The sequence below is a fragment of the Engraulis encrasicolus genome, chromosome 10 (assembly GCF_034702125.1).
Source record: "Engraulis encrasicolus isolate BLACKSEA-1 chromosome 10, IST_EnEncr_1.0, whole genome shotgun sequence".
Lineage (NCBI taxonomy): Eukaryota > Metazoa > Chordata > Actinopteri > Clupeiformes > Engraulidae > Engraulis > Engraulis encrasicolus.
This window is the reverse complement of record NC_085866.1, coordinates 56954257-56966437: the sequence shown is the minus strand read 5'-3', so window position 1 is coordinate 56966437 and position 12181 is coordinate 56954257. Positions and strand designations below refer to the sequence as shown.

At 42.8% G+C, this 12181-nt stretch overlaps 1 long non-coding RNA gene across 1 annotated transcript; it reads right to left on the bottom strand.

The window, feature by feature from the left end:
* Positions 1-5623: 5623 nt before the first annotated feature.
* LOC134456373 (uncharacterized) lies at positions 5624-7093 on the bottom strand. Its single transcript, XR_010036326.1, has 3 exons — positions 6962-7093; positions 6336-6554; positions 5624-5867 (listed from the first exon to the last, which is right to left on the bottom strand). It is a non-coding gene; the product is annotated as an uncharacterized LOC134456373 (long non-coding RNA).
* Positions 7094-12181: the final 5088 nt, after the last annotated feature.

Sequence of the window (12181 nt, the reverse complement as noted above, 5' to 3'; positions counted from 1 at the left end):
ATACACTGAGCTACCCACCTGTGTCACTTTTGTTTGATTTGAAGCCTTCCGTGAGATTTTGGGTTTGGGCGATATCCACAAACCACCATACAACGGGAGTCAGCGGGGCACAGACTTTAAATCCGTCGTACACGCATAAACAGTATTTTCTTATTTTGTTTAGGGTCATTGGGACGATACAATTACGTTTCCGCCTCATTTCAATATTTAAATCTCCCGGGTTCAGTGAACGAATTAAAAATCTGTATTGACTGAGGTGTGCCACGTCATCTTTCTGCGACGCTGATTCTGACAGCCAGCCAGCTGAGCTCTGCTACGGCAGTCGGGCCGGCAACATGATACTGTAACAAGAAGCAAACGTTGAAGCTCTCGGTTTTTAACAGTTCTTCGGCTAGAACTTTGCTATGGGTTGAATGTGCGCATATACTGGATGCTGAAACTAAACGACAAGCTTTATGAAACCGTGGCATTTTGCGTTGGAAGGCGCCACACTCTCCTGGATACGAGGCTACGGGTGTGCTTTTTGCGCCAAAGGTCTTTCTACCAGCAAAACAAAATAGCAGGACAGAAGTGACAGCGTCAGAAAGAAAACAATGCTGTTCCGATTGCTGATGGAGACAACAGAGGTAAGGACATATTATGTATCTAGAGTTTTTGAATGGCTAATCTTGGTGTCGCCTCAAACTAGCTCTCTTCTCGGTGCCTTCGTATGGCTGTTCATGCTACCAGCTACAGATAGTCAAATGAATCAAAGCTACGTTTGGTCTCAAACTAAATTGTACACGGAAAATACGAATAGTATTCCTTCAGTAGGCAAGACAATCACAATCATATGATAAGCCCTGCACCAAATCATGGGGTATACTTATAAGTACAGTTGACTTTTACTTTTACTACTAGTAAAAACATTCAGCTGTCTAGCCAGGGGCGGAGTGGCCCACCTTTTCCCACCGGGAGAATTTTCCCCTTGGCGGCCCTCTTTAAAAAAAAAAAAAAAAAACAGAAAAAAAACCAAAGCGAACAACATGGTTTCCTAACCAAAAAGACAAAAGCCACGAAATCTGCAGTCGTACTACATGTGAACATTAGTGTTGTCAAAATATCAACCTGAAGTGGAGAATTGTAGCCTACACCTTGATGAAATGCACAGCCAGTGGTGTAGTCTACGTAAAACGCAGGTATACGCACCCATTTCAAAATTTCAGGGATTACAGTATACCAGGCACGTGCACTCCAATACGGCAGGGGAGGCACGGCCTCACCAGCCCCAGATTTTTATGATGAGATGCAGTAAATGTGAATAATAGTTACAATAACAGCTATTGTTTTCGAGCATCTGCACCATAACTACCATTTAAGCAGTGTTTAAACTGTTTCACTCGTTTTCAGTCATTTTTTGTGGCCAAAATCGTAATATTTGCCCATTTCCTCCGAATACGCTGAATTTGGGGCAACTCTGAATTTGCCTCACCCCCGGATTGCGCAATCCCTCGTTAACAGGCTTGAGCGCATGCGCCATTTTGCTCGTTCTGTGAATGCAACCTGGTAATATTGTATTAAAACGTTTTTTATACATTTTAATAGAAAGTATGTATGGTGTGCCCTCATTTCCTGATATTTTTTTTTTACTATTTTCTACGTGTGATTATCATTTCTTTACTCTGACGCCCACTGAAATATACAGCGGTGAGGCCAGCAGTAGCCTGGCCGCAGACTCCTTCTGGCATTGAGTCTTGCTGGCCAGTTACGTCATAGCGAATCTGAAATTCACAATACAGTCAGTCGGTGTTGTTGGCTAGCTTGTTCACTTTGACTGCTACAAGGTTGGATTTCATAACGAAACTAAGACCATTCTCAAAGTTGGATTTCCAAGGGGAAAATGTGTGATTNNGAATGGAGGACCGACAGAGCTGAAGGGTTTGCTGCAGGTGACCGGTCAACTACCCGATCATTTCAAAGTGAGCGGTACAACAGAAACTAATTTTTTTTGTTTCCCCTGTGTCTTGTTTGCAACCGGCCGAGAATGTGTGGAAGAACATTCGCATGGGATTTCACGACTTAACAATTTACTAAGGACTAAGGAGCCTCATGAAACAAGTCCTCGCGGCTACTCATATTCATATTCAATGCCAAATTGCTTTGGACGTTTGGGGCGTCCTCGAATAGATGTGGCTTTGGATGAACAGCGCCGGCTAAAGTAACGTAGCATGCGCAACGCCAAAAGTGAAGGAAAAGAGCGGCGCCTGGACCTGATGTACTAGTTAAAGGTAAGATCAGTGTTTCCTATGTGTGTGAAGCCTGTGTTTGTGAGACCCGTGGGGAGATAAAGAATCCGCCGTGATTCTGTCTGGTGTGGTGGTAGCTTTTGTGATCTGAACAGGATTCTCATGTGCCCTGTAACTGTTTGTAAAGTTGAGTACAGGGCGTTGTTATACTATACAAGTCAGTGGCTACCACACCAGTTTGTTCGCCGTGGTGCTCAGCGGTCTATATGACACCATGTTTTGAATCCTGTGTGTGTGTGTGTGTGTGTTTCATTGAGCATCCGCCCTGATGTGGTTTATGTCGTGAGACCACTGTTTGAATCCTGTGTGTGTGAGAGCAGTGGGCTGTGAAGGAGCTACACTCTTCACTACTCTCCCCTCCTCCTCTCCTCTCCTCTCCTCTCCTCTCCTCTCCTCTCCTCTCCTCTCCTCTCCTCTCCTCTCCTCTCTCTCCATTTCCTTCCATTTCCTTTCCCTCTCCTCTCCCTCTCTTTTCCCATCTCCTCTCCTCTCCTCTCCTCTCCTCTCCTCTCTCCTCCTCTCCTCCTCTCCTCTTCTCTTCTCTCCTCTTCTCCTCTCCATTACTCTCCTCTCCTCTCCTCTCCTCTCCTCTCCACTACTCTCCTCTCCTCTGCTCTGCTCTGCTCTCCAGCTCTCTCTGCCGTGATGCTTCTGTTTGTCCACATTGCTGCTGTGTGGTTTATGTGAGACCACTGTTTGAATCCTGTGTGTGTGTGTGTGTGTGTGTGTGTGTGTGTGTGTGTGTGTGTGTGTGTGTGTGTGTGTGTGTGTGTGTGTGTGTGTGTGTGTGTGTTGTGTGTGTGTGTGAGTGAGTGAGTGAGTGAGTGAGTGAGTGAGTGAGTGAGTGAGTGAGTGAGTGAGTGAGTGAGTGAGTGAGTGTGTGTGTGTGTGTGTGTGTGTGTGTGTGTGTGTGTGTGTGTGTTGTGTGTGTGTGTGTGTGTGAGAGAGAGAGAGAGAGAGAGTGAGAGATCTAATAACATTTTCTCTACGGAAATGCAGCATGTTTTATTTTGTAGGCCTACTACCTTATGTTAAGAAAGCTATGACATATGAAACTTATCAGTAGGCCTATTTGGTAAATTTACAAAAATGTACTTATACTGTAGCTGTAGTATTATATATTTGAAAATCTGATTTTGGAAAAGTCAGTGCCTCACCAGCCAAAAAGTTGACCGCACGTTACTGCAGTATACCCACTTAAAATGGATTGATCCATTAATTACAATGGCACAAATATATACAGTACACATCAAAAAATGCTCAAATATACAGTATATCCACTTCAAAAAGTAGACTACACCACTGGAGCCATCATCACAGTCCAAAGCATTCATAGGCCTACTAGGTTAGGCTACATCACGCTACTGCTCCATGCAAATGTGCACTCCACAGTCATTTTTGACCGTTTTGAAATTGAAATATCGTTTAAGGAAGACAGGATGAGCATGGGCACAAAGTTTTGATATGGGGGATTTTTAGAAGAGTAGGCTTACAAAATATAGTATAGTAGCCTATAGCTTACAGAAAGTCTGTCTACATTGTGCAATAAACCCACCATGCAGCAAATAAGCCAAACCTAGCTACTTTCAAAGCTCAACCATAAGTCAACAAAATGTATAACCAAACGGTGTAGGCCTACCTTAAAACGCTGTCTTCGTCGCAGCAAATGTCTTTGTTTCTTGCAATCACTCTACTTTAATCCACAGCTTAGCCTACACACACACCCAGCACTGGTCACATCAGAATCTTGTGTGGTAATTATTTTGTTCCATTTCTTCAGACATAGGCTACATCCTAAATGTACCACATATAAATATATGTATGATAATAATATTATTTCGACTATAAGGAGATATACTGGTAGTTCTAACAAATCAAAACAAAACCCATTGCTTCTGTTAGGTGCAGTTCTCTTCCTTACCACCTGGTGGAGTCTGTTCGTAACCCAATTCAATAACCACAGAGCAAGTGAATCAGGACTGGAAAGACTGTAAACTGTAACAGTCGTGTGGAAATCGGAAAATAACTCATAATATATTAATATTTCCATCCTTTGGTAACCAATCTACATATCACAGGTTCTTCAAATACTGAAAACGAAACTGTGATACTAAGATCTTGTAAACTTCCGCGATCTACGGTGTATGAAAATTATCAGTAGCGAAGGGGTGTGGCCAATTTACTTACTTGACACCGTCAGTGAGGTATTGCCGTCTGGTATACGGTATAAATACTAACTAGTCAGCAGGCTTGCTACATACATGGGAAGCGGAAAGTTGGAAGTCAGTGCATATAAGTTCTAACTCAAGATTACAGGGCCGGATAAAAACGCAGATGGGCCGTATTATTACATTTCACGGCCGCGGCCCACCGGGACAAGTCCCCGATCTCCCGACGGCCACTACGCGCCTGTGTCTAGCTTACTGAGAAATGGTAGGCTACATTGATTCTCATGTCATATCACTTGGAGGTTTTACAGTGTGATACTGATCTGATGTAGTGACACACTTCTTTATTTATTTAGGAAGGTGCCAAGTAACTCTGGAGGATATTCTCGCCATGACGAATCAAGCTTGTATCAACATTCTTCGAAGTTGAATTGGAGATTATAGCCAAAACTCGCAGGAACACACAGCTTTCAATTGAGTAAGTTGCCGAGGAATTTGTAAATTCTGTTTGATTTACTATGCCCAGACAGCTTTGTCGATATTGGGGTCAGTCAGTGACGTTAGTAGTAACTTCACAGCTAGTACCACGATTGTATAGATTATTATTTGTTCTGTTGTTTCATCTCAGTGGATTATCCAAGAAGCATTTTCATTGCAGTATACTAATCAATTATTTATGAACATAAGCTGTGGTTGGACTCACAGGAAGAGATTATCTACGTAATTCAAAAGACACAGCACACTGCTTACCATTCTTTTTCTTACGTTATTTTGACACACAGGGCAAAATGCGTTGTTAGCTCAGAAAAATGAAGGAAGAAAAAGAACAATAAGCAGTGTGAAATGTCTTTTGAATTTTGTTCATTGTTCACCTTCTCCTGCCTCACATCAGCACCTGCATTGCTGAGGGCTTGTGCACAAGGACTCTCTTGAACTTAGGTCATCAATATAATTTGATGGCCATTGAAAATAAATTTTACACATTTATCCATTTGTCATTACTGCCTCAAGTGTCATTACTTTAACTTCTTTACATAAAGGAAAAGAGAGAAGATTTTACTGGGACTTTAATGTCAGCAGGTGTGACCAATAACAATGTGTACATCATAATTGTAATCATTCAGTCATTAACAATGTAGGAAGAAGTGAAGAATCTTGTAATAATGTAAGAAATGTCATATTGGGTAACCAAGATGTCACTATCAAACATCAGAAAGTATGTTAGATAAATAGGGTTTAGGACCTTCCGAAATGATTGCTCCGTCATGACACTAAAACATACATGTCTGTTCTTGGGACTGGAGTGGAGAGTTTTCGTGGTGGAGTGTTTGTTACACTCAGTTTATTCTATAGAAGGGTTGTCTTCTTTCCAGCACTCAGTCCATTAGGTCCTTTCAGAAGGTCTGGCGTCTATCTGGAAAATAGAAATGACAATTGTAGTGTATTATGTATGGCCATTGAACAGGAATGGTAAAGGCCAATCACATGAGTGCACAGTAGGTGATGGCAGTAATGTAACAGAATGTGAAACTCATAAAGAAGATTGTCTGCTCTCCAGATACACCGTGATAAGTCGAAAGGTGTTGGTTGAAGGCCACTGGACTTTCTTTATAATATTGGACAGGAAAGCAATGGGCATTTTGCCATAGTAATACTGGATGGAAAAACCCTTTGAAAAATATCGGCATGAAAGTAAGAAAAAGGTTATTATAATTAGTATGAATGGTGTACTGTATGGGAAATACTACAAACGTGGCTCATAACTGTTTTTTCCCCTGAGCCACACATATCTCATGTGTTGCAACAACATTTCAGTTTTTACACCCTGGTGTGTTGTTTAGACTTCTAAAACAAATGCAGTGGGTAGGCCTGATGTGTTTACCTTTGTGGTAGACCATGCCGGTGCCAAACCGAAGTATTATCCAGACGACCGTCTTCATCGTGGTAGTGTTCGTCTGCGAAGGGCTAGTGAGAAACCGGGTCAGGAAATGACTGCACAGTAGATACTGATGGCTGGTCAACGGTGGGCTGCTATTCACAGGGGTCGATTGAGGACGTCATGGAAAGTCCAGCTCTTGAGTCTTGACCTTCTCCTGTCTTTCTAAATAATGAATAAAGAAGTGTGTCAGTACACCAGTATCACTGTAAAACCTACAACTAGTATGACCCGAAGATCAAGCAATGTAGGCCTACCAGTTTGCTAGACAGTCGAATTACGTGCCGTCAGTTTTACTAGCAGTAAAAGTGAAAACCACAGTCGACCTACTTCATGATTTGGTGCAGGGCTTTGACGGGCTTATCATATGATTGTGATTGTCTTGCCTACTGAAGGACTACTATTTTCCGTGTAGCCTACAGTGTTGTTTGAGACCAAACGTAGCTTTGATTCATGTGACTATCTGTAGCTGGTAGCATGAACAGCCATACGAAGGCACCGAGAAGAGAGCTAGTTTGAGGCGACACCAAGATTAGCCATTCAAAAACTCTAGATACATAATATGTCCTTACCTCTGTTGTCTCCATCAGCAATCGGAACAGCATTGTTTTCTTTCTGACGCTGTCACTTCTGTCCTGCTATTTTGTTTTGCTGGTAGAAAGACCTTTGGCGCAAAAACGCACACCCGTAGCCTCGTATCCAGGAGAGTGTGGCGCCTTCCTTTTCCATCTCAACGCAAAATGCCACGGTTTCATAAAGCTTGTCGTTTAGTTTCAGCATCCAGTATATGCGCACATTCAACCCATAGCAAAGTTCTAGCCGAAGAACTGTTAAAAACCGAGAGCTTCAACGTTTGCTTCTTGTTACATAGGCCGGGAGCCACGAATACCCCTCAGGATGTTTTTTGCTTACTTTTTTTCACTATGATTTCCTGTTAGTATATACCATGGGCCATAACGAGTTGATAGGGTGCACTCCCAACTCGGCCCCGTTTGGTCTCAGGGCCCAAAAAAGCATCTTTTAAGGAAAAGCTGCAGGCGAAATTATATACTTGTAAATATTAAGGCACTGCAACTGCAAAAATGGTCCTAGAACCCTGTAAATTGGCATGGGTCATCCTGTCACATAGGGGAAACAATCTGAAAAATGTTTCAGGGCTTGGGGCTTTTCTTCTGTCAAATATCATCTTCAACATACCCAAAAAGCCCCAAAAATGCTTGTCCGCCTGACAAATTGTCTTCAAATTTGATCATTTTCAACTCTGTTATGATATGCATTAGTTCCTCAAATGTAAATGAAAAACTACCCATGTTCATGAGCTTCAATTTAAGTCCAAGAGGACCTTTCTAGCTAGAGTACAACAGCTGCTATGTCCAAAGTTATTCACAATAGCCTATCCGAAAATAGTAGCCTACTGGCAGGCATTCAGTCACTTTCAGGCATTACCAATTCGTATGGGACTTTGAACATATAACATAAACCATATTTTTGAAGTGTTTGACCTTGACTTGAAAATTGCATGAATGAAAGTATTAAGTGAATATCATCAAAAGTAACTAATGTTACCACCTATTGGTGGAATGTGAACAGGATGCAACACATACTATTACACAAAAGGAATGACTCAAATGTGAAATGTATTTAATGACTTATTTGTATTGTACAGCAGTAGTTTAGAATGTAGATAAGAACTTTTAATCATAATTTATAATCTTTATTATCATCATCCGTCTCTTCCTCATCTTCATCCACATTGTATGGATTTCATCAGTCATGTCATATTCATCTCTGTCCTCCTCTGCCAAGACATCAATTAGAGCTTTTGGGATTACATCGCCCTCAAACCATAGTGGTTCAAGCTTCCCATATGTGTTTAGGTGAAACCCATAGTCAAGTGCACTTGGGATCTCTGGGTAATGCTCATGGCCTCTCTTCCAGGTGCATTGCACACATGAAAGTTTGTAGTATGAAGTGTTGTTTGAGTAGAGTAGAGTATCATTTAGTAATCCCAGGGGGAAATGAAAGTGTCACATACATAAATACAAAAACCCATTACACACTAGACACACACATTGTTACATATTAACCATAAGTTATAGCTCACTCTTACATACATACATTCAGCCCAAGGCAGATGTCACTTCCTCTTTCTCTCGCTCTCTCTCACACACACACACACACACACACACACACACACACACACACACACACACACACACACACACACACACACACACACACACAGACAGGTAAATCTCTCTCTCTCTCTCTGGTAAAAAAAAAACATTTAGTCATTTAGTGTCCAAAAAAAGTGTACCATGGATTTATCACATGTGCCTTAGCTAAGTGGCACAGAGGAGCTGTCCTGGAGTGTCAGACGTCACTGTGCATAGTCCCAAAAAATTGTCCTGGAGTGTCAGACGTCACTGTGCATAGTCCAAGTAAAAATGCCAGTGTCAAGTATCCATCATATCCACTGAAAAAAGATGGGGGATCAAAAGTTTCAAACTCTGTTGCTCTCTCTCTCTCTCTCTCTCACTCACACTCACACTCACACTCACACTCACACTCACACACACACACACACAGTGATTGTCCTGTATGGCTTTATTGGAGAATGCCTCTGTGCAGTACAGTAAAAAAAATCCTAGTGCAGAGTGTAGATTCCTAGTGCAGAAAAGTTTTTCCTGATTGTTGGGGGAGGGCATCGGTTACACCCAGGCGTAGGATAGGAGTTCAGGTAGAAGCACGGAGGCATAAATATAATGATAATAATGATTATAATAATAATAATACTTTCGTTTTATATATAGTGACTTTCAAAACACCCAAGGTCGCTTCACAAGGTATTGTATAAGTGTGAGTGTGTGCGTGTCAGGGCGTGATTGTGTGTGTGAGTGCATGTAATGAATGTGCTTGTGGAACTAGCAGCCATAAGCCTCCAGGAAGAGATGTGTCTTAAGGCGTTGCTTAAACATGGTCAGTGAGGGGGTATTCTGGATGTGGTCGGGCAGATTGTTCCAATGAATAGGAGCAGCTACATGGAAGGCTCTGTCACTGGTGGCCTTGAGCCTGGTACAAGGGACGACCAGCTGGCCCTTGGAAGAGGACTGCAGGGATCTTGAGGGGTCATAGGGATGGAGGAGGTCAATGAGGTAGTGGGGTGTCAGACCATGGAGGGACTTGAAGGTTAGGAGGACTTTATAGGTAATGCGTGACTTGATGGGGAGCCAGTGAAGCTGCTTGAGTATGGGGGTGATGTGCTGCCAGGGTCTAGTGCCTGTGAGGATCCTGGCAGCAGTGTTCTGGACATAAAGATAAGATCCTGGCAGCAGAGCTCTGGACATAAAGATAAAATGTGCAGGTTGGTTTATGCGGTCCAGTCACCTATGATGATCTCTGTGAGTCCGTCTGTGTGGTGTTGAATATTTGGATGGCCCTGGGGACAAAGGACCTCCGTAGCCTGCCTGTCCTGCAGGAGATGGTGCGAAATCTGTAACTGAACAGGCTTCTCTGGTGGTCAAAGACTGGGTACAGGGGGTGATTGTCCATTTGTCCATTATAGAGTAGAGTCTGCTTAGTGTCCTATCCTCAGCTGTGATAGTGAGAGCCTCCATTTCTGTGCCTACAACAGACACAGCTTTCCTCACCAGCCTGTCAAGGCGCCCAGCATCTGCTCTCCTAATGCTACCTCCTCAGCATGCCACAGCATAGGAGAGCACACTGTCCATGACAGGCTGATAGAACATCTGCTGGCGTCTGTTGCTCTGTTTCCTGTACAGTGCTTTTGAGTTAGCAGACCAGTCCAGTTTCTTGTCCAGGTGTACACCCAGGTACTTATATGTGCTGACTGTCGCTTCTGTCTCCCCTCGATAGAGACAGGTACCAGGGGCGGGGTGTTTTGCCTGAGGTCAACTACCATTTATTTGGTTTTGGTGGTGTTCAGCTGCAGCTGGTTGATTCTTCACCATCGGACAAAGTTCTCCTCCTGGCCTCTGTACTTCCCCTCCTGTCCATCTTTAATGCATCCAACAATGGCGGAGTTATCTGAGAACTTTTGCATATGGCAGGTCTTTGAGTTGTAGTTGAAGTCTGTGGTTTACAGGGTGAACAGCACCAGGGAAAGCACCGTTGAGGGACCTTCTTGCACGGTGGGAAAGTTGATAGGTCAATTAAGAGACCCTGGTGAGCTTGAAGATTTGACCCAGACATCTTCTTTAGTTTAATTTCTCTTGCTTCAATCAATGCTTTTAACTTGCCGACTAAATCCATACAGTAAGTAGGTGAACTCCTTAACACCATTGAGGAGCTGTTCATCAAGATCAAATGAGTTTCCTCCTTCTGCAAAAACTTTGAGGAAATTTGATGTTTGATTCAATAACTTCATTGGTCACACCTTTCCTTTGCTTTTGAATGCTGACATGCAATCAACACCATTGAAGGTATGTAGTAGCCTCGCGACGCCATCCTCTATACTCCACCCAAAGATTTTGGCTCCGCACATTGTCTGGCAAAAGCCTCCAGCCTCGGTTCTCTCAGTGTTTCTCCAATCAGCAAACAGTTGAGAGTGGTGACGTAGAACTCACCCGCGAGCTCCGTTACTAATTGGTTAAGGTAACTATATTCACACTTTCGTTTTGTTATTTGTATGCTTTTGCGACGCAATAACGTAACAGGCATGCTAATAAAGCACAATATGGGTTTTAATTTGAGTTTGGAACTTCAAATAATTTAAATGATAGAGTAAGATCAGACCATCTCCCATCGTCCACGGAGACGGATTCCTCATGGCTTTTGCCGGACTGATTGACGGAGTCAACAGTTGGCTATGCGCCCAGGCTAGGTATGTAGGGCCAGAACAGCGGCAATGTGTTCCTGCAAAAAATCTGGCGAGTACCAACAAGTAGAGCACGATACCATTTACCGATGATTGTATGACACTTGAACGCAGTCTTGAACTTCACACTTTAACACAAATGAACACAATTAATTTTGAGTAAGTATACGTTCGTAAACTGCCACACCTAAAGCTCTTTCAACCAGCTCCAGGGAAACCGCTGCTCACTACATTCAGACAAAGTATTCATCAAGTGCATGTGGCTTCTTTCTCTTGTTCTCATTCGCTGAGTGGTATCGGTATGTTATTGGTCGATACTTCAAAGCCAGGTATCAGATATCGGTATTGGGGCCAAAACATGGTATCAGTGCAACACTTAACAGTAGTAAATGAATGAGTGCCCTCTTGTTTTCATCGTTTGTGAGAAAGGCTTTCAGCCCGTTCATAATAAAACGTTCACCACAACGTCTGCGATCTGTCAGTTGATTTTGGTTAATGAAGACAGTTCACGTACGCGTGTGTGCTAAATATTGTTTCTGCTGATGCGGGTAGACTTGTAAATGTTCTCTCTGTTTCCATCCTGAATGAGAGCATATTGGCCTGGAGGAGGAAGTTGCACATTCTCAGCATCTTTGATCATGGTTCATGCCTTTCACTTTGTTGTCGTTTTTTATGCACCACTAAACATCAATTTTTGAGATGGAGTATGGTGTCAGAATTAGGGGATAGGTCAGGGGATAGGGCCCATGAGCATTACCCAGAGATCCCAAGTCCACTTGACCATGGGTTTCGCATAAACACAGATACTGGGAAGCTTGAACCACTATGGTTTGACGGTGATGTAATCCCAAAAGCTCTGATTGATGTTGGCAGAGGACACGGATGAACAAGACATGACATTTGAAAGTCAAGTCAAGTCAAGTAGGTTTTATTGTCAATTTCTTTACATGCACTG